At 37.4% G+C, this 24,477-nt stretch overlaps 1 protein-coding gene across 1 annotated transcript in view; it reads right to left on the reverse strand.

The window, feature by feature from the left end:
* Nucleotides 1–7,023, reverse strand: part of Drd3 (dopamine receptor D3) — a 40,048-nt gene extending 33,025 nt beyond the window's left edge. Inside the window, exon 1 of the mRNA XM_063225006.1 lies at nt 6,676–7,023. The gene's annotated coding sequence lies outside the window, so the exon portion shown is untranslated. The remainder of the gene's footprint in view (nt 1–6,675) is intronic.
* Nucleotides 7,024–24,477: the final 17,454 nt, after the last annotated feature.

The raw sequence follows: 24,477 nt of genomic DNA on the forward strand, positions 1-24,477 counted from the left end.
TGGAACCAATCTCAGAGGGTTTTGTGAGGAATTAAATGAGCTGTTATATGTGCAAGACTGAAAGCTATACCTACACCTAGAATGCTATGTACATATTATATCAGCCATTTTTCCTTATCATTCTGTTTCTCTTAGGTTTCTTTCTCTCTTCCCTTGCTTCCTTCCTCCCAGCCTCCATTGCTGTTTTTGCCTTTCCCCCCATCTCCATCAGCCCCTCTGTACTTACTTTAATCTCCCATTCTCTCTACATACATTTTACATAGGGAATGGTGGATTTGGGACTGGATTATGGAAGAATATCTCAGAGTATAGCAGTCTCATACAGTGCTTTTTATATTTAGGGGAAATTCATGTGTAGAGTTTCATTTGAAATGTACTTATTATTATCGTCATCATCATCATCATTTTGGTGGTACAGGAACGGAGCCCAGAGTATTCACTCTGAACTACATCCCTAGCCCTTTATGTTTTTTTATTTTAAGACTGGGTCTTTGTGTTAGTTACTTTTCTCTCATCGCTGTGACAAAACAACCAACATCCAGATTTAAAGAGGAGAGGTTAAGTGGCTCACAGTTTAGAGTTTTCAGTACATGGTTAGCAGGCTCCAAGGCAGGTTGGCATGGCAGAGGGGCCACCGTTGTTCATGGAGTAGAAGATTGCAAAGGAACAAAAGCAAAAGCAGGAGCAAGTCTCTTTTCCTCCCTTCTGTTGTATGCAGGCTGTCTGCCCTGGAGTGAGTGTGACATTCACACCTCAAATCCCAGCATTACACAATAAAACCAGTCACAAACTCTGGATTCAGCTGCCTCTGAAAAGCCTGCCCTCATGACCACAGGTTTTGGGGGGACATCTAAACACAAACCAAAATAGTCTTGTTAAGTCATTTAAAATGCCTAGCCTGGGCTTGGACTTCAGATCCTCCTGCCTCAGCCTCTAGAGTGCATGCTACAGTTGCATGTTGCCACATGGGGCAAATCTTCCTAATTTTCAAAGATTTGTTTTCAACTAAAACATTTAAGCCTTATAAAGTTCTCCCCTCTGAGATAGGAAATTAGGGTGTGGCGGGATGACAAAATCCCAGGACACATGCACAGAATGTTTGTTAAAGCCTTGCCCATGACTTCTCATGAGAATGTAAGTAGGTTTTCAATAGGATGGCCTAGATCTGAGGTCAGTCTGAGGAATGATACATAAAGCACAGTTACTCCTGAAGCTTTTTGCCACCGTGTTTGTTCTTTCATGGTAGTCTTTCCTCATGCTGTAGAGTGTACTTCTTTTCCTGCTTTTACTTGGCCAAAACTCATTCTGTAGAGCCTATTTTGTTTCAACCTTAATAAAACTTTGCTACCATTTCTGCTGTCTTGATCAATTCTTTGCTCAGGACAGAAAGTATTTAGAAACTACCTCCAGAAGGAGACTTGCTTTGCTTTTCAAACATGAAAATTAAGACCCAGAGTAAGAAGTAACATGTCTTAGTTCTATGGCTTGTTATTGATAGAAACAGCCTGCAGCTCTTCAAATTCTTTCAACATTTCTTTTGGCTTCTGAAAGCCATAACTATGCCACTATCTCCCTGGGAAGAACCAACTCTCAAACTGGAGATTTTGGGTTTAGTGAGGGAGGCATCAGAGTTCATCTGCTGAAGCTAGAACACATCTATTGGGTCCCAACCTGAAAAAAGAGGTTTTCATATTCTGGGAGGCACAAAAGTATCACCATTCCTGAAGAAACTGCCTTTGGGCCACAGGCAGTAGTGTGTTGAAGACATGAGGTCTGTGAGTTACAGTGTGGCCCTGAAACCCAAGTGACTCCTGTCCCAAGCTTTGGACTTTAATAGGTCCTACTTTGTTCCTCTACTATGGGCTGGATGTTTGTGTCCCCCCGACAATGGATCTTTTGAAATCCTAACCCTCAGGGTGATGATATTAGGAGGTAGGGCCTTGGTGAAGGGCTTTGGAACTGGTTCTCTTGTAAAAGAAACTAGAGAGGTAGCTAGCCTCTTCCATCATGTGAGGACGTAGTGAGATGATAGCCATCTATGAATCAGACTCTAAACCTGCTGGAAGCCTGACCTTGAACATTTTGGCCTCCAGAAATATAAAAAATGTACTTCTGTTGCATATAATCTGCCTTGTCTGTGGTATTTATCACAATGGCCCAAATGGACTAAAATACCTTCTTCTGATCATAGCCTACTGACAGTGCCTAGGAGAAGAGTCCACAGTCCCATGTAGACCACACTCTGGGTGTAGATTACAGAATTCTCTACCCAGTTGCTTGCTATTTGTTTCTGAGTGATCATAGACCTCGTTATGGATCTGGTACCCTGAGAGTAGACTGTGCCATACATGTGTGGGGCTCCTGAGCCCATGTGGTACTCTTTTGTTAAGCTCATATAATTAGCTTCAATCAATGCAGCTGAGGTGGAGAGAGAAGACAAATCCCTAAGCAGCATACTTATATACTCTCATGCTTTTTATGGAATTCCTAAGAGCCTTGGAATCATGAACTCAAAACTAGCCTTCCACATTGTAACATGTTTATATTTAGTAATGATTTTTAAATGTTTAGACATGGTATACAGGGGTCATTAGACACTCTTGCTTTGTGGCTTAGCAGAAGTGGGGGCTGATTTGGTGGCCAGGATTTGCTCTCAATCTTGGTATCTGCAGCTTTCTTTGAATTAAGGAATTGGCCTTATCCTAGCTATTGTTTTGTACCTCATTTGGAAATATTTCAGACTGGATGTGAAAGCAGTGAAATGAGCAAATGATTGGAAAGGGGTGACCAATTTGGAATGAATTCAGAGAATTGTTTAAAAAATATTCCTTTTCTTGGCTCATTGTTTGCAGTCAATATATTTTAAAAACATATTAATAATTCTTTTTAATGATTATAATTTTATCGTTATTCAGAGAAGGGTAGCTGCTATTCTGTAAATAACATTGCTGCTGTCAAGAGCTTTTGGAAAAATATAATGCTTTCTGGTTGTTTACCATAGTTTCACCTCTAGAGAAAGCTCAGGCCCAGGACACCTTCCCATCAACAACAGGGCTGTGGGAGGCAGCGGCCGGAATCACTCTTCTTGGAGGTTGCAGTTGGTTAATGATATCTTGGCCTCATCTCAAATGTCAAGCAAGAAGGAAGCATAAGATCTTGGGGTGTTCATTACCACCTTGCTAGACTTTTTTGCGCCAAGAGGTTTGACAGTTGCTTAAACATAGCACAACTGAGTTTCAATGGTTAATTATAAGAAGGACATCCTCAACTCAGAACACTGATTCTGAGCTTGATGCTGAAATTACAATTGCATGAATTGCTGATTTATTTTTCACATTGTGTTGTCTTTACAGCAGCAGGTGGGTAAGCTATGGTTGTCCAGGTAGTTCCTGATGAGTTGTGGGTGTGGGAGATGAAAGCAGAAATGAATGAGATGCTTGCTCACTTCCTTATTTCAACATTTTTCTTCCTTAGAGTTTTTAAAAGTCAGAGTTGCTTATATAACACAGAGCTGGGCTGAGATTGTTTTCCTTTCTCCCTCTGATAAATATGCTAACAGATAGTAAACTGGTCTCAGGTAGGAAGAAGCTGAGAGACTGTAGAATTCATTAACTCAATAATCACTCTCTAAGTAATTCATAATGACAGAGTAGTTTCTTCCCTAGAAAAACATGGATAAATCATCCTTTCTTTATAGGGTTATTGTGAAGAGTAAATGAGATTATGTATGTAAAGACTTGGCACTCATGGGCTGTATTATTATCCATTGTGGAGGGCTGTCTTGTGCATTGTAGGAGGTTTAGCAGCATTCCTGGCATCTACCTACTAGGTGCCAGTAGCACACCCTCCCCCCAAGTTTTGATAATCAAAAATATCTCCAGACATTGTCAAATGTGCCTTGCTGGAGGGGCAAAATTGCTCTCCTCACTGAACATCAGTGCTCTGGCACAAAATCTGAAACACAGTGCTTGATGTATGCTTATTTTTAATGTTAACAGTTAAGTATGACTAAGTGAAGTGGTCTGTGAGTGAAGTTACGCCTGAAAACTGTCTACAGGACTTGGAAAGGAGGAGGATACTGATGGCTTCAGCAAAGAATGTTAAGAGATGGGAAAGTAAAGGCAAGGTGGCCTTTTAATATACATTACGTATAGAATTAGTAACAATTGTTAAGAGTTAAATTTTTTACACATTACTGATTTATCTCAGTCTTTATAGTGAGTTATACCATCTCGTACAGAGCATAACTTAGTTGAAGAAGCGGAGTTGAAGAGCATCTCGTTGTGCTGATGCGGAGTGAAGGTTTCTTGGTGCAGAGTGAAAGTGTTCCTGAAATGTTTGCAGGGCACTTTTTTGGCACCTGGATACTCATGAAGATTTACAGTGTTTTAATCATTTGTTCTTTTCATTAAGGATTTCTAATTAAGCAAGAATCAAAAAAACACCTTGAGTCCTCAACTTCCTAAACAGAACCAATTCCAGGCAACTTTGCACTGGCACCATTGCTTCACGTGTAGCATCCCTACAGAACAATATTGGTGTGTTTCTTCATAGATTGAAAAGGAGAGGGAGAATTTAGGTAACTTGCTCAAGATTACACAGTGCACAAGGGACTGATATAAGTCAACATTTGATCTCATGTTTCCTTAAATCCAAAACTCACAATTTGTTAAAGTAGCTATGCTGGTAGAAGTTGATGTTGGGAGTCATTCACAAACTGAGATGAATTTTCTTTAACCCAGAATAAAACACTTTGGTAGCAGGTTCCATCACATATGTTCTCCCATATCACAGGTCCCTGAATATTGCCATCTGTAATCTTTTGCCCAGTCACATCCTGAAGACTACTGTCTTCCGAGCTTTTTATGATTTTTATTCAATTCAGACATGTTGAATTGCCTGATAAATTAATAAATATAATAGTTCAAATTTATAAGCATTATCATATTTAAACCTCACAACCACCTGATGAAGGAAGGAGATGCTATTATTATCCTCATTATGCAGATGAAGAAAGCAAGTGATAGAGAAATTAAATATCATTTATGAGGTCGTAAACCAGTAAATGATGGATTTGATGGATCTGTCTGAGTCCAGAGCTTGTGTTCTTAACTAGTCCAACATTTCCCTGATGCAGACAAACTTCAAATAGGGACTAATTTTAATATCTTGCTTTTTTAGAATATCTATGCACACTGCCTTGGTAAGCTTCTTGAAGTGAATGCAGGTGCATGCTGCTCATAGAACCAGTGGGAGTTATATTATCATTATTATTGGAGGTAGTCTTTAGCATTTCTATGGCACTTTATTCTTGCAAATTGCTGCCTGGTTTATTTTCCTAATAAAGATTCACAAGTGCATTGAAATACATAGCATATTTATATTTTTGGATGCATTTGCATTGTTTGTATTAAATGTACAGAAAAAATCTATAGCTAGTTACTGAATACCAAGATAATATTATTTTCTTCTCATTAAATTTGCCTAGTAAAGCTGAGCACCTTTATTTTCCTTGGCATTTTCTCAGGACTGAGCTTTCTGTCTTTTCAATCAGATATAAAATTGAGGAACTCAATACATTAATCAATAAGCACATATTAATTGATGACAAATTTCAATGCATTAGAAATTAAATTTAGTATTAGGTAGAATCAATTTGGCATTTTCTTTAGTGCACATTACAAGATCCTTTCTGTTTAGATATTATCTGTATTTTTCTTCTTCAACCTCTCTGCTCACTGCTAGTCATACAGACCTTTGAAAATATTTTACTACAGATAAGCAATTGCCCAAGTAAGAATATCTGTCATATTATCTCTCCTTATTTTTGGCTATGAGAGAGTCCAAGTTCATGTCAAGCAACCGTCCTTCACTTTTACTCAAAGAAAGAGCTTTCACTGACCTTTTAGTATCAGTAAGCAAAAGGCTTCACCTAAAAAGTGCAAACAAGCATGCAGAATAAGTTTAGAATCCAAGTTTCACTTTGCTATTGCTGCATTAATATTTATCATGCATTTTGATGAGATTTGATTACATTATATGTATGAATTGGAATAAGTGACTAATTGCAGTAACTTCTGCTGTCCTAGCTACATTAAGTAATGGATGTTCCACAATTAAACAATAACAATGCACTCAAAATCATATACCATCATTGAAGAAAATATACACAATTATCATCTCAAGTACTACACATCTCTGCTGGGACTAATTGGATTCTGACTTGGAAACAGCCTGATTTTAAATAGACCATTGAAAATAGTGCCTCTCCAAACCCTCAGACCTGGATTATCAGGGTGGTGAATTGGGGAGTTTCAAAGAACAGACCCTTACAGTTAAGTAAAACACTTAAGAGAAATACAATCAACTTTCATACAAATCCCAGGAATAATTACAGCTTTTTATTTTCTATCATTTATTTCTGCCTTGGTATAGCTTCTAGAGCCCACAGGGGAAATTTTTTTTTAGATAAAAGGAGAAAATAAAAGAAAAGAATAGGTTTCTACTGTCCAACCACTGAAGGAAAAATGAAAGCGGTTTTCTCAGGTTTTTAAATCCGAGAGGCATGGGATTTTAATACCTAGTCGCTGTGAAACAAAGAGTTCTAACCTAATCAGACGATCTTTCAGTAAACCAAAATGTACTACATTGGAAATGAAAGGAAAAACTACTTACCTTGAAAATTTCTTCTGATTTCTGGAGATTGTGGAGTTTAACACCTCAGCTCTTGCAGCCATTTACTGACAACAGATGTACCCAAGCAAAGCCAACTTAGCTTTTCCCAGGACCTAGAAACTATGGAAATGCACAGAAATAAAATCGTCCATTTTTGCCACTAAGCTCCTCCAGCTTCTCTATTCCACCTGACTGCATGTTCCATAGCTGCTTCCAATGCATCCGTTTCCCTAGAGGTTTCAGGAGGGCCCTCAATTGAAGGTTGTTGGGGTCAGCTGTTCAGTAGCTCTGTCCTTGGTTCTGAAAGAGGGATGGAGTAAGCATAAGCAGGCTCTGTTTTCTACCTTGCTTTCCTCTTTTCCCTGTCTCTATCTGCTCCGTTACTGTGCTTTTTAGTACACGTGTAGTCTCCCTTAGTGCTATTTTAATTTCATTTTTTCACTGTCTTTATCTTCATGCTTTTATCTCTCTTGAATAACTCTCGCCATTCTTAATTTAATTAGCTTTCCAGCTTTTGGTGGGCATAAAGATGATTGGTTCAGAAGAAAAAGCAGATCAAGAAATTGGTACCACAAGTGGTTAATGGAAATCAGTATGATTTAAAACACAATTGACAGAACAATTGAACTTGGAGGTATGCTATCTGGGAAAAGAAAGTTAAAGGAAATATATTACAGTGGAAGCAAAACTGAGGGATGGAATATAGCTAGTGATAAAGTGAAATCAGCTAGTAATATGAGAAATATTAAATGGTTATTTAGCAGAATTTCTTGTTCTCAGGGAAATTGACAAAATTGTGTATTCATTCTTACTTCTTTTTACTTTTCTTGTGTGATACATGAAGTTTGTTTGTTTTTAACTTAGCCTCAGAGCAACCTAAAAATAAGACACCTCCAAGGGCATTGTTAAGAAAGTCAGAATTAGAACTTAGACAATTTTAATTTATGCTCACTTGATCATGCAACTCTACCATGGGATCTTAACTATTCCATGTTCTCTAGTTTTTAACTTTCTCTATGTCAGAGAGGGCAGTAATTTTTTTGTACTGGGGGTTGAATTTATGACCTCATGTTTGCCAGGCAGATGCTTATGCCACTGTGCTAAATCCTCAGTGCCCACCCTCTTTTTTTTTAGGGCAATAATTCTTTTACTTTTTTCTCTCTTCTTTCTTTCTTTCTGCCTGCGTTCTTTCTTTCTTTTGTTTTGGTACCAGGAATCAAACTCACAACCTTGTGCTTGTCAGGCAGACACTTGTGCTGCTGAGCCACATCCCTAGCCTGTCCTTCACTATTTTCCTCTGCTAACAATAGATGAGATTGGCAGTGGCAATGCCCACTGCCACACAAAAACTAGTCCTCATTTGATCATGATGGTGGTCTCTGTATAATATCTATATATTAATAACAACCAGTATTTACTGAAGATATACTATTAGCCAGTCACTTTAACGTGTTGTTCCTTTTAATTCTTTTGACCATCATCATGTGCTATTATAATGTAGGTACTATTATTACTTTCCTTAATTTATGATAGGGAGAATAAAGCTTAGAGAAGTTAATACAATTTCTGAAGGTGACACAGCTAACAAGTAGACCAGAATTTAGATCTAGACATTTTAATTTACTTGGCTGCTATAGGATACTTCTCCTTAGGGTGGAAAATTTAGATTTCTCAGGAGGTTGATAATATTTCAGAAATATTAGTAGTAATAATGCTAATACTAATGGTATTTAGAATATAACATTTCTATGGTAACTTATTTAGAAAGCATTTTCTAAATTATGTTCTTGGCAGCATTTTACTTCAGTCTCCATGATAATAATTTTTATAGAGGTCGTTATGGACTGAAGTATGCCCCTCATTAATATACTGAAGACTTAATCTGTAAACGTAACTGTATTTGAAGATTAGATCTTACAGTGTTGACTTAGTTAAAAAGGAGGTTTTCAGGATATGCCCTAGTTGGGTAGGTCTAGTAAGAAGAAGTGGAACGATCAAGGGAAGGACCACAAAGACACAGAAAGATGGTAGCTAAGCCAGGAAAGAGAGCCTTACAAAGAACCAAATCTGCTGACATGTTGAACTTGGACTTCAACTTCCAGAACTGTGGGAAAATAAATTTGTTTAAGCCATTTGGCCCATGCCAATTTATTACAGCAGCCTGCCCAAATTAATACAGGTGCTTAGAGAATCAGGCACTATAGTCAAAGTTTCCTACCATGTACTGTGTACAAATATATTGAAAATGTGGCATAACTATATTGAAGATACTGAGACTAGAATTCTCAGCTCGAATGTAAACTCCAGGCTCTTCTTTTATATTAGAAGATCACGGGGCTGAGTACTGCTAGAACCAGGCTTTTCTGATACATAGAAGGAGGGAGTAATTGGAGGGTAGTGTGCAGGCAAAATGAAGTGGAGGGATTCCAGGAAAGCCAGGGGTTCACGTCGCTCACTTTCAGCATCATAGTTTCAGTAGCTTATTTTTTTTTAGTATTTGAAGATATTTTGTCAAATGATAATGTTATCTTTATAATGCATGAAGATAACAGGAAAGGCCCAATTTCTAGACTCTGTGTGGAGAACATACAATGTATCCTCATAGGGCAGCTATACATGCTGGCAGAGTTTCCCTGCATGTTTTTGTAGTGCTTTCTTTGGCAAAGTTCAAAGGGAGAAAAAGAGGGATGAAGATTCTTATTTTAATTCTGTGTGGAAGCACCAGAGAAGGGAATTAACTGACATGCCCAAAGTCATACATCTAAGAAATCAACTAAGCCTCTACTCAGTCTCTCAAGTAAATCCAGATTCTTTAGGGAATGAGAAGGGTCGGGGCAGAAAATAGAAAGGGAGAGGAGTAAACGAGGTAGGTGGTTTACTTTCAGGACTTCAATGTTGGTGTAGTTCAGTAACTGCTTCTTTTAACCTGGTACTTTTCATTTTACTCATCCCACTGACCAGCTTTTATTCTTTTAAGTAAGTGCAGCCCTTATTCACAAATGGCATTGAAGATTTTGACATTTGCCTTTAGGAAGAACTCCAGGATGTCCGAAAATAGACATGGCTGGGCAGAAATATTAAAAAAATACAGACATTTTACCTCATTTTTCTTCCAAGACTACACTGCAACAGCATGACTGGAGCATCTCACGTAGCACCCAAAGAGTGTTGCATCCAAGGAGTCCTTAACTTTGGAACCTGAAGTGAGCAGTTAAAGCAAGAGTGGAGAAATGGTGAGCTTCTGATACATAACTGTGCTCAGTGACTTTGCTGAAAAGGAAATATGTGGTGGAACTACTCACTTTTGATCTTTGAAATGCTCCTCCAGGATAATAGCACAGGAAATAATACTTTGAACAATAGCCATTGAGGATAATGTGACTTTCTCAGGTCACTTTAGACCTGTCCAAGACACTATGTAGGCCAAAGGAATCAGTGTCAGGAGCTAGTTTACGCGACTATATATGAACATGGAAATATTTTGTTTCCTTGTGTTATTATAACTAGGATTTCTCACTGTGACCTGGAAGATTTGATTATCATGGTGATTTTAAACTGCAGGGATCCTGGTCTAGTCTGAAGAACATCTATCAGTATGTGCTTCACCCAAATCACCTTAAATTTTAAGAGGACAAATGTAATCTAGTGAACCAGGCAGTAAGGCTTTTTCGTCCCAGCTCTAGCTCACTGTTCCTCTCCAAGGGGAACTTGTGAAGCATAAGAACTTCCTGAGAAATCCTGTTTTACATCTTAATTCATTCAACTGTGGGAATGCAGTTTTTAAAAGAAAAATCGCTCAACTCATTTATTGTCTAGAACCAGGCTCCAGCCTTACTTTCTTTCTACCAAATATTGGCAGTAAATTACAAAGAAGGCTTCTCTATCCAGATTTGTGTTCACTTCACTCTTGTATAGGTGGCAGAATAAAAAATGGAAGGAAATGAGTAAGCGATATTCATCCTCATATTTACATCTACTTTTCTGTGTATTTTCATTTTATCTTCTTTTTCTACTCTCGCCTCCATTTTCAATCTATTTCTTCTGTTTTTTAATATTCTCTACAAGATAGTCTTTCATTCTTCAAACTTTTCCTCAATTTATGCTAATCTCTTTCAAATTTCTTTCCTTGTCTTTCCCAAAATACACATAAATAGTAATAAGTATAGCTAGAATAAGACCATTTTAAATCTTAATTTATTTTTGATCTGTTCTAAAAGGATTTGGGATTGATAGGTATGGCAGATTGTATTTTCCAGTTACAACCTCATTTATATGTCACATTCTTTATTTTCCTCACCAACTGACACTCCACCATCAAAACCTTCATCCTTGAATATGTTGGCCTTTGTAATTGTAGCAATTATGACAGAAATGACCCTGTGTGATTTTTAAGGCTGAGTCATAAAAATGTCATGTGTTTCCAGTGTTCTTTTGAGATATTTGTTCTTGGAACTCAGTTGCTATGAGAAAGCATAAGTACCTCGTGGAGAGGTTATATGGAGAGGAACAAAGATTGTTTTCTGACAGTCTAACTGAGCTCAGAGGTAAAAGCCAACAGGTCACCAACTATAAGAATGAAGCATTCTGGAAATGGTTCCTCTGATCCCTGTTGAGCTGTCCCAGTTGATACCATGTGGAACTGAGACAAGGTATCTCTGCAAAGCTTTGTGAAAATTTCAGATTCATGAACAAAAAAATGTTTGATGTTGTTTCAAGCAAATGATTTTGCTATGTAGCAATAGATAATATATAACCTGAGGCTTAATATTTATAGGACTTGTCATATCTAGTGTTCAGAAAGAACACATCTCAAATTCTATTGCATCCCATATCATTTTGAGGCAGCTGTCATTTAATTATTTAGTATGTTTTGTTGAAATCTCAGATATTGTCTATCTTACCTTCACAAATTTCATAAAACCTGTTACTCAAAATATGGGCTATGCACCAAGACCTGCTGTACCAGCTTCACTTTGGAAATTGTTGAGAAATGGAGAATTTGGTTCCACCAAAGACTTACAAAAGGCAGAATGTGGAACTTAATAAAGTGCTTCCTTATTCATAAAAGTTGGAGGAGCAGCAGTATGAAGATCAAGCTTGTAAAACAATCTATCAACACTAGCCTACTATTTTCTACTCATTTAAAAAATGGTAGCAAAGTTATTAGAGGTAGGAATAGAAACAGGTTTTACAGAGTGAATATGGGCCAAGCAAAAGTAGGAAAAAAGTACACCCTACAGCATGAGGCCAGGCCACCATGCAAGATCAAACACAGTGGCCTCCATTGGCTTTTATCTTTCAGTTTTTGTTGTGCTGAAATACACATGACATAAACTCTGCCAACATAACATTTTAAGTGTACATTTTACTGATTTTATTTATCTATTTACTTCTTTGTATTTTGAAGAGAACAAAACCAAATGAAATAAAACAGTAGAGTCAATCAAAACAAAACAATGAACCTGGTACAGGACTTCAAAACAAGATAAAAAGAAATCAATACTGGTTACCATAATGTATTTCTTTGTCTTTGAAATAGCTGTCCATGCCATCAAATATAATAAAATTAAACAAAATAAAACAGAATGAATAGAACAATGAAAACAATATGAATTTCATAACATGATAATAGATTAATAATGGTCACGGTCTTTCCTTTTTAGACAATTCCTCCCCGTTCACTTTCACAATATTTATTGTGCATTTTGGATCTCACTAACTCATTCAGTTTTTTATAGTAGGGAGACAACACCATGTTATGAGCATGATTTCAAGTTGTATTTGTTTGCCTATAAGAGCCTCGAGGTTATCTTTTTTATAGCTGAGTAGCTTTACCATTTGTATAAAAATGCCATGTCTTTGTTATCCATTTTGCAGTTGATGGGCAAGCTATCCTTATTTTTTTCTGGCTTCCTATCACATACAGCATTGTTCTCTCTCGTTTGACTTTCAGCCTATGAATTTTCTTTTGAGTTAAATGTGTTTCTTGTATAAAGTATATTGATGGATTTTGTCTCCTGATCCACTCTGCCTGTATTTCTTTTTATTGGTGAAGTGAGGTCGTCTACATTGATGGTTTAGGCCAACATGCACTGCCTCATCTCTGCCATGTTGTTTTCCTTCCATTGGCTCCCCACTTTTCTCCTCCGTTCAATTGTCTGCCCCACTTGGTGAACCCCCACTGCCGCTGTTTCTGGGACTGTGGTTATTTTATCTTTCTCTAGAATGTCCTTCAGTATTCTTTGCAGGGTTGGTTTGGTGGTCATGAATTCCTTCAGTTGTTCTTTGTCATGGAAGTATCTTGTTTCTCTATTAATTTTGAAGGATAGTTTTGCAGGGTATATCAATCTGGGTTGGAAGCTGTTTTCTTTCAGGACTTGAAATACTTCACTCCAAGCTCTTCTTGATTTGGTGGTTTGTGTGAGAAGTCTATCATGAATCTGATGAATTTCCTTGATAGGTGACCTGTTTCTTTTCTCTAACAACTTTTAACATTCCGTTCTTGTGTTGAATTTCTAGGATTTTTATTATTATCTGTCTGAATATATATTTATTTGGTTATGGCTAGCTGGAGTCCTATAAGCCTCACTTATCTGAATGTCACATTCTTTTCCCATGTTTGGGAAGTTTTCTGCTATTACTTCTGTAAATAGACTTTTAATGTCATTTGAGTTGACCCCTGTGACCTATCATGCTTAAGTTATTTTTGTTTGCATCATCTTGCAACCATTGAATGTTATTTTCTGGTTGTGACTTTTAAGAGGTCTTTTCTTTTGCTATCACAAGGTGCACACCTGTCTTCAAGTGTGAAACTCTGTCTTCACTTTCTTCCAAGTAGTTTTGCCAGGTTTTAATGGAGTTTTTAATTTCCTGAATATCTCTTTGAATCCATTTCATGTGTGCTAAATCTTTTTTATGTTGTTCATTCAACGTTTCCCTCACTTTCCTATGCTCCTCTATTTTTTTAAATCCAGGTCATCTTTAGAGATGCTTAGCAATTTTTTTATTATGTTTTTCATTTCTTCTTTGACCTGAGATACTATTTCTTTCTAATTTCTTTTATAGCCTCATAAAGTTGTTTCTTTAGTTCTGTTGCCATTACTTCAGAAACATCAGGTGTGTGAATCCTGGCATCTTCCATATTTACATCTCCTGGAACGTCTGAGGGTGGCCATTGGGTGTGCTGGTGCAGGGATGGCGATTGCTTTTCCCAGCCTGCGCTGGCTCCCTATTGGTGGTTGGAGTACGTGCAAGGGTAGAGCTGGCTGCTGTCTTTCAGACCTGAGTTGGTTACCTGCTGGTGGCCTCCCCATTGGTGGCTGGAGTCCACTTTACTGATTTTACAATAGTTAAGTTCACTTCTCTGTCTGCAATAGTAATGTCACCAATCTTCTGTTCTGGGTGTTTAACAACTGAGGTCTGGAGAGCAAAGCTAGAAAGGTAACTGGGCTAAGAGGACAGCCAATTTTTATGTTTCATTAGTACGTGTTTGCAGTACATCATGGGCAGTTGATACATGTGCATAACACTTTTAGACTCATCATTCCCTTTCTTTGGTTTCTACTTTCTTTCTCTTGGTAAATTTTCCTTTAGCAAAAGATCTATCTCCTCACTTCCTATGATCTTTATTCTATTGTATTCTTTACTTACATTTTGTGTTTCTCATATAAGATAAACCACAAACTATTTAAGCTTGCCTGTCTGATTTATTTTACCTAACATTATGGTCTCAAGATACATCCATTTTCCTATGAATGGTTCAATAGCTAAAGAATCTATTCAATGGTTCTTTACGGCAAAGTAACACTCCTTTGTGTATACATACCACACTTCATATCTCTTCATCTGTTGATGGAACTATAGGCTGCTTCTTAGATTTAGCTATTATGAACGGTGCTGCTATAATCAACCATCGCCATAACTCATCTCCATAACTTTTCATCCTATAAAATTGAAACTCTATACCTACTAAACAATTACTCCCAAACTTCCTAGTAAGTGGATTTTTTCAAGAAAGATAATATATTTTTTTTAATTCTTTATATTCTCTATTTTATTTGCCTCTGACTTAATATTTATTATTTCCTTTCTACTAATAGCTTCAGGTGTTGTCTTAAATATAAAATAAGTCTCATGTGCAGGGGCAGGGCCTGGTTAGAAGGGGCAGGGATAAGGGAGGGAAGGTGGTGTGCCTTCCCCTTTTGCCCTGTCTCTCTTCTCTCTTGCCCTTATTCCTGCCACCCTGGCTTGGAGTCAGCTGAGCATGGACTGAAATCTTCAAAAACTGTAAGCTAATAAATCTTTCCTTCCCTAATTTCATGTATCAGGTATTTTGTCTCAGCAGTGAGAGAAAAGTAACCAAGGCGTACAATATCCTTGTGTCTTATAAACATTTTTGATTTAAAGTTTATTTTGTCTGGTATTAGTATAGCCATCCCTACTCATTTTAGTTTGTTTGTTTGTTTTTGGACCAGGAATTGAACTCAGGATCTTGTGCTTGCCAGGCAGGTCGTTGTACCGCTGAGCTATATCTTCAGCCCCTCCTACTGTCTTTACTATTTACTTGAAGTATCTTCTTTCATGCTTTTGCTTTCAGTGAATCTGTATCCTTGGATTTTTGGGGACCACAAATTCACAATGGCTAATTCTGCATACGTTAAACCAATATGAGACCACCTGCCAAAACAACAACAAAAAACCCAAGAAACAAATTTATGTGATGTATGTGTTATACAGGTGACTCTTCTATTCTAAGCTGGACACTTAAGTGTGTTTCAAAGATAACAATATGATTGTTATGCTGAAATACCACGTAAGGCTTTTGATCTCAAGTTTTCTCTGTAAAACTGTATAATTGATATTTGTTAACATTCTGCAGGAATTCAACTACTAAAACAACCATGGTTAGGAAGGAATAATAGTCTTCTGGCTACACTCTATATTTGAAAGCTAAAAAGGTAACTGGGTTAAAAGCATAGCCCTGCAAGGTCATTGAGGACTCAGGACATGAGGGAATATTTTCTATGACATCCTACAACTCTGATGGATAACCCAACATCCTGACAAGGAGACTGCTGGATCCCAGAGGATAAGAATACAGCAAACAGTGTGCCAAAGATCACTAGCAGGAAAGATCCCTCATGCTTTCATAGAAAGCAATTGATCAAGCAAAGGCTGTAGCTTATCCTAGAAGCTGACATTGGCAGAAGAACTGAGAGGCTTTGTGTATGGTTTCAAGGTAAATTCTGATAAGATTTAATTGACTCTGATAGATAGCAAGAGGTTAATTTTAACACAGGTCTCACTTTAACTTGATCTTAAACAAGATCAAGTTTAGTTTATTACTATAAACTAAATATAAGAAAAGGGCACCAACTGTTGAACCTTTCTAGCTGTTTCCAGCTACACCAGTATCTGAGCACTGTCATGGGTCTTTAGAAAAACTACAGTAAAATGTATAAAAGCTCAACAAGAATCTTTAAATTGTTTACCTAAAATTGTCCTTCAAAACCACCAAACTCTCCATCTTATAGCTAAAACTGGAGAGAGACTTATGACAAAATAACAGATTTAAGGATAACCTCTATCAATGGAAGAGTGTAAGAGCCAGAAAGTTACATTTGCTATTCCAGTCCCTAAAGAACAGTATCTAGACTTGGCACTTTCCCCAACCTGCCTTTCTGTTCTAGTGCTAATGCTCTGATTACATGTGCTCTAATTTCTCATGACATTTGTTCATTTCTGCCTAGAGGCTGCCAAACTCCTAGTGATTATGTAGATGGAACCAATGACAAATGTGCTAGATTCCTATTACTAGGTCCCACCAGATCAACTGTGTAAAGAAAGTTTACAATTGCTAAACCACCCTATGAAGTCTCTCTGAGCTCCATTAGATTAGCTCTCTGGAGAAGGTCCCTTACTGGGGTTGCCTCTACATCAACTTTTCTTAACTTGAAGTAATTACATGAGAAAATGTCCATTCTTCACTAATGGAAGTTAATGATACTTCTTCAGAAAGGGAAAGATGATGGATAGCTAATTTATTTAGAAATACTATAGGCAGTCAGACAGGGCTAGGCCTTGGAAAGATTAATGCATAAGACAACTGTGGCTAGTGGTGCATTTACAATAAAAAGGGGGGAATATAATTACCTCCACATGCACAATTAGATCTTGCTGTCTTTACCTTCAGTTTTTAAAACCTTATTACAGAAAGTAAAACCTTCCATCAGAGCTACATTAGCAAAAGGACAAAGTTGATGAGCATGCTGAGGCCTCAAGTCCTATAGAAGGACATCCAAGCAGGAAAGCAGGATGGTGCAGTGAGCTTTATCACATGGGTTGAGGATATGCTTGTATTAACAGGCAATGGAACACTCTTATAGCTGTACTCCTAGAACACGTGACCGTGGAGAGAGGAACATGCCAGCTCCAAGGTGGAGCCTGTTCCTGTCCGGCTCTCTGGGGTGAACATTCTCAAGCATGACCATGAGAAATATCTGACACCGCAAGTCCTGAGATCCATGCAGGCCACAAGACTCATGAAGACAACTACAAAAGACAACACAGGAAGCCTGCATGCTGGTTATGTGACAGGACCTCCCACAAACTCCTGAGAAAGTCTGTTGCCATAATGGCCATCATAGCCTGTACTCTATTTCAACTGCTGCAGTTACAAAAACAAAAAATGGGATATGTTGGGGATCACACATTCACAACGGTTAATTTTGTATACTTGCCTATGCGATAAATAGAAGTTATTGGTATCACCCTTTTTGAGGTTTCCCATTATCTCTTTAGGAGTGAGTCATTTTCTCCCACCCACTGTGACTAAAACTAAAACCATTACGATTAAAAGTCACTAATGGGCAAGATGCTTCTTAGTATAATGTCACTTCTATCCTCTTGAGTCATCCGATAAGATAATCCCCTTTTCAAGTCCCCTCCTCCTTCAATAACTGACAAGGTTCTGGCTGCCTTGAACAATAAATGCCTTTTGTTCCTCGTGACCATCCTGGACCCGTGCTGTCCTTTTTTTGTCTCATTCTTTCTTTCCCCTCTCTTGGCATACACTGTGACACCTGGCGAGAGATTAGAGGCTGATTGAGGAGTACCTAACAGATTCTAGAGTGAATCTCTTATGGATGGCAAAAGGCTGGGTTATATGTTTTAAATCTATTATGCTCATCTATATGTTTTGATAGAGAGTTTAACTTATTTACATATAATTATGATAAGACAGATTTCTGCCATTTTGTTATTTGTTTTCTATATGCCTTACAGATCTTTTGGGCCATCATTTCAATAATCTTCTGTGTCCACTTTATATAATAAAGTATTTATAATCATTCTTCATTTTCTTTTGTGTATGTTCTATAACTATTTGTTGTTACCTTGAAGATTCTACTAATATCCTTAAATTATGTCAGTCTAACGAGTTTGTACAATTGTACTTTACTAACATATAAAACACTCTTATCCTTTATAGCTCCAGTCTCTATCTTTTTGGATGCTGAGTATAAAATTTCATCATTAGACACTGTGTGCCCACAAACATGAACTAATACTTCTTTTAAAAATGCAAAACAAAGTTACAGTAATACTGCCTTTTTGGAGGACAGTACTAATTTTTTTGAGGGCCTTGAACTTAGGGTCTTGCAATGTTAGTTAACTGGGCAGGTACTTTACCAGTGGACTATACTCCCAGTCTCCAGTGATTGCTTTTAACAATCTCACCTTTTTAAATAAAAAAAAGGGTAGAAATGATACATAATTTCAAAAAAATAACTAAGATATCATCATTAGTTTATATATATTATCTTAGAAGTAGTTGTTCAAACTACAAAATCAAAGGATAAAAAATGAACAGACAATGACAGGACAAACTATTCTGTCTGGTGAACTAATAAAAACAGTAATATGGTTATTTATCTTGCACACTTAAACATAAATACAGTTATATGTGTACACCTATAAGTTGTTCTTTCCTTTCAAGCACTTTCTTTCCCTTTCATTATTACAATATCTGTTATACATTTTGGATCTTATTACTCTTTCAGTTTATTATTCTTATTTATTTTTTAAATTAGAGAGACAATATGATATTTACAAATGTGAGTTTGATTTATTTCACTTATGAGTATGGTCTCAAGTTGCTTCCATTTACTATAATAGCCTCAAGATCATCCTTTTTATAGCTAAGTAATATTCCATTGTATAAAAATATCACATCTTTTTCATCCATTCTCTGGTTGATGGGCATTTTGGTTGTTTCCAAGATTTAGCTATTACAAATTGCGCTGCTATGAACATGGGTACACATATATTGCTGAGACATGACCTTTTCAATTTTCCTGGGGAAATATCCAGGAGCAGAATCACTGGATTGATCCAATCCTAGTTTTTTGAAGAATCTCCATACTGATTTCCACAGTGGCTGCTCCAGTCTACGCTCTCACCAATGGTGGAGAAGTGTTCTTTTTTCCCTACAGTCCTGCCAACATTTGTTATCAGTTGATTTCTTGATGGCAGCCTCAGTAATCTCTTAAATGATATAGACAATTAGCTTTGTATTTACCTTTATTTAACTCATATATAGCCTCCAGTTACTCTTTAGGATGCTTCCATTTCGTCTTGCAGGGCTCCATTGAATATTTCTTGCATGGCGTGTCTAGTGGTAGTAAATTCCTCAATTCTTGCCTATCTGGCAATGTCTTACTTTCTCATTCACTTTTGAATGACCATTTTCACACATATACGTTTCTTGGCTAACAAGTTTTTTTTCAGCACTTTGAATATTTTGACTCATTACCTGGTAGTCTGTAAAGTTTCTGGTGAGAAATCTGCTGATAGTCATACAGAGAATCTTGTATATATGATGACTCATTTCTTACTGTTCTCAGGATTCTCTCTTTCAGAGTCTTATAGATGACTGATCAAAGTTCTTGGTACACTTCCTTCCACACACAAAAAATAAAATAATCTATTGCTCTACTGGAGTATGTGAGGCAGGGTGATGGAGTATAGTGGAGATGTGGTAGAGACCTGGAGCACAGACATGTATGAGGCTTCTGTAAAGAATGGAGCTAGGCACACAGCATCTATTGTCTCATTATTCTAGAGAGATCAATCCTGAACCAAGAAAGACTTTGCACAGCAAGGAAAAGGTATGCAGTAGGCCTCCAGAAGACCCTACTAATGCCAGGTACATCAGAATTATCTGATTCTGGAAAAGCAAGCAACCCTTACAGGCCCTGAGTTTAACTGGGGAGATGTCAGGGATAGATAAAAAGCCCAGGATCTTCCACGGAGGCGTGTACTGCACAGAAACATCTTGAGACCTTGCCACTAGAGGTCCTGTGAAACAGCTGGGCAGCTGTCCCCATCAGTTAGCAGATCAGCCCCTGCAAAGCATCTGGGAAAACTTCGCTAACTAGCTCAGCCCTCTGAGTTCTCAGCAAGGAGTCAAGCATCATTATCTACCCTTCTGTGGTCATGAGAAGCAGACAGCCTATTCTGAAAATTTTAGGCCACCAAAACTACCCAGGAAACATCTCTGCAGCCCTACTCACACAAATCAGTCCCAATAAGTATTTCCTTAAGTGGGCTAACCCCTCTGAGTTCCCAGGAAGACTCCTGTGTAGCCTTCAAACTGATGGCTAATCTGCCTGAGCTCACTGACATGTTCTAACCCCCACTCCTGAATGGCCTATGCAGACTGACAGGCTCCCTCTCTCACTACCAAAGTGTACTCAGAGCCATCAATTACAGCTAAAAAAACTAGAGGACTATTACACTACTACACTAGAATGAAAGCCAGTATAGCCTACTAAAATAACACCAAGAAACATTACAAAAGCCACACTATACCATCGTAGAGACAAAGGCTCCACTAGATGTATAAGTATCAATATACATATATGAAAACTACAAAAAGGGAAAGGTAACATGGCGTCTACAGAGGAACACAATAATTCTCAAAGTCCACAAAGATAATTGAAGTAGGGGGCTGGGGGCTTAGCTCAGCGGCATAAGCACCTGCCTTGCAAGCAGGCGGTCATGAGTTCGATCCCCGGTGCTTATAAAAATGAAAAAGACAAAAAAAAAAAAAAGATAATTGATGTAATACCTGAAAAATAATTCTACATAATGATTCTAAGAAACCTCAACAAGATACAAAGTTTACAGAACACAATTTAATGAAATAAAGGAGACAATTTATCATCTGAATGACACATTTAGCAAAAAGATAGATTTACAGAACAACCCAAAAGTAGTTTTGGATATAGAGAACTCAGAAAATAAGAATACAGTTAAGAACCTCTACACCAGACTAGATCAAGGAGAAGAGACACTATCTGAGTATCTATCCTGAAGACAGATTTTTGAAACAATCTTATTTTATTCCAGAAAGAGAAAGTCATGAAAATCTATCTAATGAAATAATAGCTGAAAACTTTCCAAATGTTGGAAAAGATCTGGACACTCAGATTCAAGAGATACAAAGGACTCCACCTGAACTTAACCACAATGTCCTCTGTGAGGCATATTACAGTAAAATTGTCAAAAAAAGGTCCAAAGAGGAAATTCTAGAGACAACAAAGAATATCAGCAAGTTACATTTAAGGAGAAATAATGAGAGAAGATCACCATTCTGTTTCCACTAAGTCCTTCATTATACTAATAACTGGGCTCTCAGCAGAAATTTTACAGGCTCATGGAGGGGGGGACATTAAAGGTCTGAAATAAAAACTTTCTAGCTAAGAATATTATACCTCCTCTTGGTAAGCGCCTGTGGCAAGGGCCAGGAGGAGAACCAGAACTCCCAAGATCCGGCCATGGTGGGAGTCAGGCAGCTTATTCACCCGCCCTCTTGATAAGCACCCGTGGTGTAGGCTAGGAAGGGAACCATTACCTGTGAGCCTACTGCCACACAGGCTGAAAATCAAGTACCTTCCCCCACCTGCCCCTCCATAGCTACTGGGGATAGATGTCCCAGCACCTCTCGGGAAGATGACCATATGCAGTATAGCAAATATGGGGCATTTCCTTCCGTCTTCTGTTTGAAAGCAAAGGTTGTTCTCACTGTTTTGTTTTGTGATGTTTCTTTTGCTCTATTCAGTATTCTCTATTGCTTTTATAATGTTCTATTTTTGGTTGGATTTTGCTATACCTAATGGACTGGACAACTATTGTGAAGTTAAGGAGATATACCATAGTACCTATTACTACTATCCCAGTATCCTACTGTGAAATCCTGTACCAATTTCACTGCATTGTCTCGATTGGCTTTGTTCTGTCTTGTGCTGTTGCATTTTTACTACCTTCAAAATAAAATTTAAAAAAAAAAGAATGTTATACCTAACAAATCTGTATTTCAGACATAAAGTGAACAAAGAACAACATAGGGAGTTCATCACAAGCAGAACAACCTTATAAAAATGATTCCAGAATTCCCATATCTAGTAATGAAAGGAAGATACCTACTACCATGAGAACAAAAGAAAGAATAAAACCCATAACTAGTGCATATATAAATCAAAAAAGAATGAAAACTTCTCCATATACCAACTCAAAAAGATGAACAAGAGAGGAAGAATGGAATAAATAATGTATAAATTAATGAGAAAAAATTAACATCGAAAGGTATAAATAATCTTTGACTGTAAACAGATTAAATTCACCAATTAAAAGATTTAAACTGACTGACTGAATAAAAAATCAAGACCAAATGACATGCTGCCGACAAGTTACTTTGTTAATAAATACACCCATGGACTGAAAGTGGGGTGACAGAGAAAGATATTCCGTAAAAAAAAGGAAACAAAAACTAGCAGGAATAAAAGTTTTTATGTCATATAAAAAACTTTAAATCTAAAATTGGAAAAAGAGACAATGAAAGTAATTATCTTATCAAAGAATCAGTTCAACAAGAGTATACAATAATTGTAAATATATACTTATGCAATGGTTGCTTATCTGAACAAACATCCTTGGGTATAAAGGAAGATATTTAAGAAGTTGAAATCATATCACTTTTAACCATAGTGAAATCCAACCAGAAGTCAACAAGAACTTTAGAAATTGTACAGATACATGGAAAAAAGAATAATATTTAATTAGTGAACAATGGGTCAATGAAACAATGAAAATTGACAATAAAATATTTTTGAAACAAATGAAAATGGAAACGCAACATACCATAATCTATAGGATACAAAAAAAGGTACCATGGAGGATATTAGTAACAATGAAGGACCATATCAAAAAAGCATGATCTCAAAAAATAACCTAAGTACGGAACCCAAGGAACAAGAAAAGCAAATAGAAGCCAAAGCCAAAATTATAAGAAGGAAACAACAGTGAACAGAACAGATATAAACAAAATAGAGACTAATAAATATGAAAGATTAATGAAATAAGCTGTTGCGTTTTTGAAAAGATGAACAAATTGGAAAAGCCTTTGGTGAGACCAATTAAGAAAAAGAAAGAAGACACAAATAGAACCAGAGTTCAAAAGAAAACATTACAACTGATATACCAGAAATACAACAGGATCGACAGGGACTGTGGAAACTAGGGTAAGTCTCAACTTGATTGACTTTTGAATCTTTTCTGGATCAGTAGAGCAGAATTTTAGGTGAGTTTGATTAGGTCATGGAATCATGGCATTGGGGTCTGTGTCTGTTCTTTCATCCTTCTGCTCTGGTAATCTTTTCCTGCTCTGCTTTCTGATTGCCGTGAACTAAGTAGCCTTGCTCACCAGACTCTTGTGCTATCCAGCAGATAAGGGACTGAAATCACAAGCAAATCCAATCTCTCGTCCTTTGAATTTTGCGTATTGGGTATTTTGTCTCAGTGATGAGAAATGTGACTTACTGTGGAAAATTGGTAGCAGAGAAGTGAAGTTTTTGGTTTGCTGTGTCTAACTATGTGGTTTTAAAACCTTTGGAACTGTTTTGCAGGAAAACTTTGGAAAGGCTTGGAGATGCAGGTTAGAGAAGCACTAGAATGATGTAATCAGAAATTTATGGGCAATTCTGGCCAGTGCTCAGAAGACCAAAATGCTGATGGGAATGTAACAGTAAAGGACAGGAAACTTGCAGCTGGGAACAAGGAAGCCATTGGCGTTTGGACTAGTGGCCATGTATGTTATTATTGGACAGAAATTTGTCTACATTTTGCCTATTTCCTGAGATTTTGTGGGATAATGAGATTAAAGATGTCAGACTAATTCATATGGCAGAAGAAATTTTAAGATAGCCTAATGTTCAGGCTGTAGTATGTGTACTCCTGGCTGCTTTTATCCAGATTTATAGTGAGAACTGGGGGCCAAAGGGAAACAGACAAATTTGAAAATTTTAAATTTTGGCCCAGAAGGATCAATATGTAAATTTGGGGCTAAAGGGGGTATGGTTGGTGAAGAAATTAACATCACTGAAAAGAAATCAAGTACTTTATACAGAAACAAGAGGAAAGATGACTTGAAGGCATCTCTGAAATCAGCACCCATTGCATGCTTAAGGGTACAAACTTGTCACCGTTTTTTGGGAAGGGAGTCCCTGGAACCCTTGCTTGACAAGAGCCTCCAAGGGAATTGGTTCCTTCAGATTCATTTTGCCATTCTCAGCCTTTTAGGCACTGAGAGAATGCTGCAATCATGGCCCCCAAGGGAGCTCAGTTATGCTTTCAGTGACAGCAGATCTTGGCATCACCCATATGGTGTTGATTTTACTGGCATTCAGATGTAAAAGTTTTGGGGTCAGAGAGGCTGGGGAAATGCTGAGGAGTCAGAGAGGCCAG

The sequence above is a fragment of the Cavia porcellus genome, unplaced genomic scaffold (assembly GCF_034190915.1).
Source record: "Cavia porcellus strain 051 isolate PalLab524CR breed Dunkin Hartley unplaced genomic scaffold, mCavPor4.1 scaffold_15, whole genome shotgun sequence".
Lineage (NCBI taxonomy): Eukaryota > Metazoa > Chordata > Mammalia > Rodentia > Caviidae > Cavia > Cavia porcellus.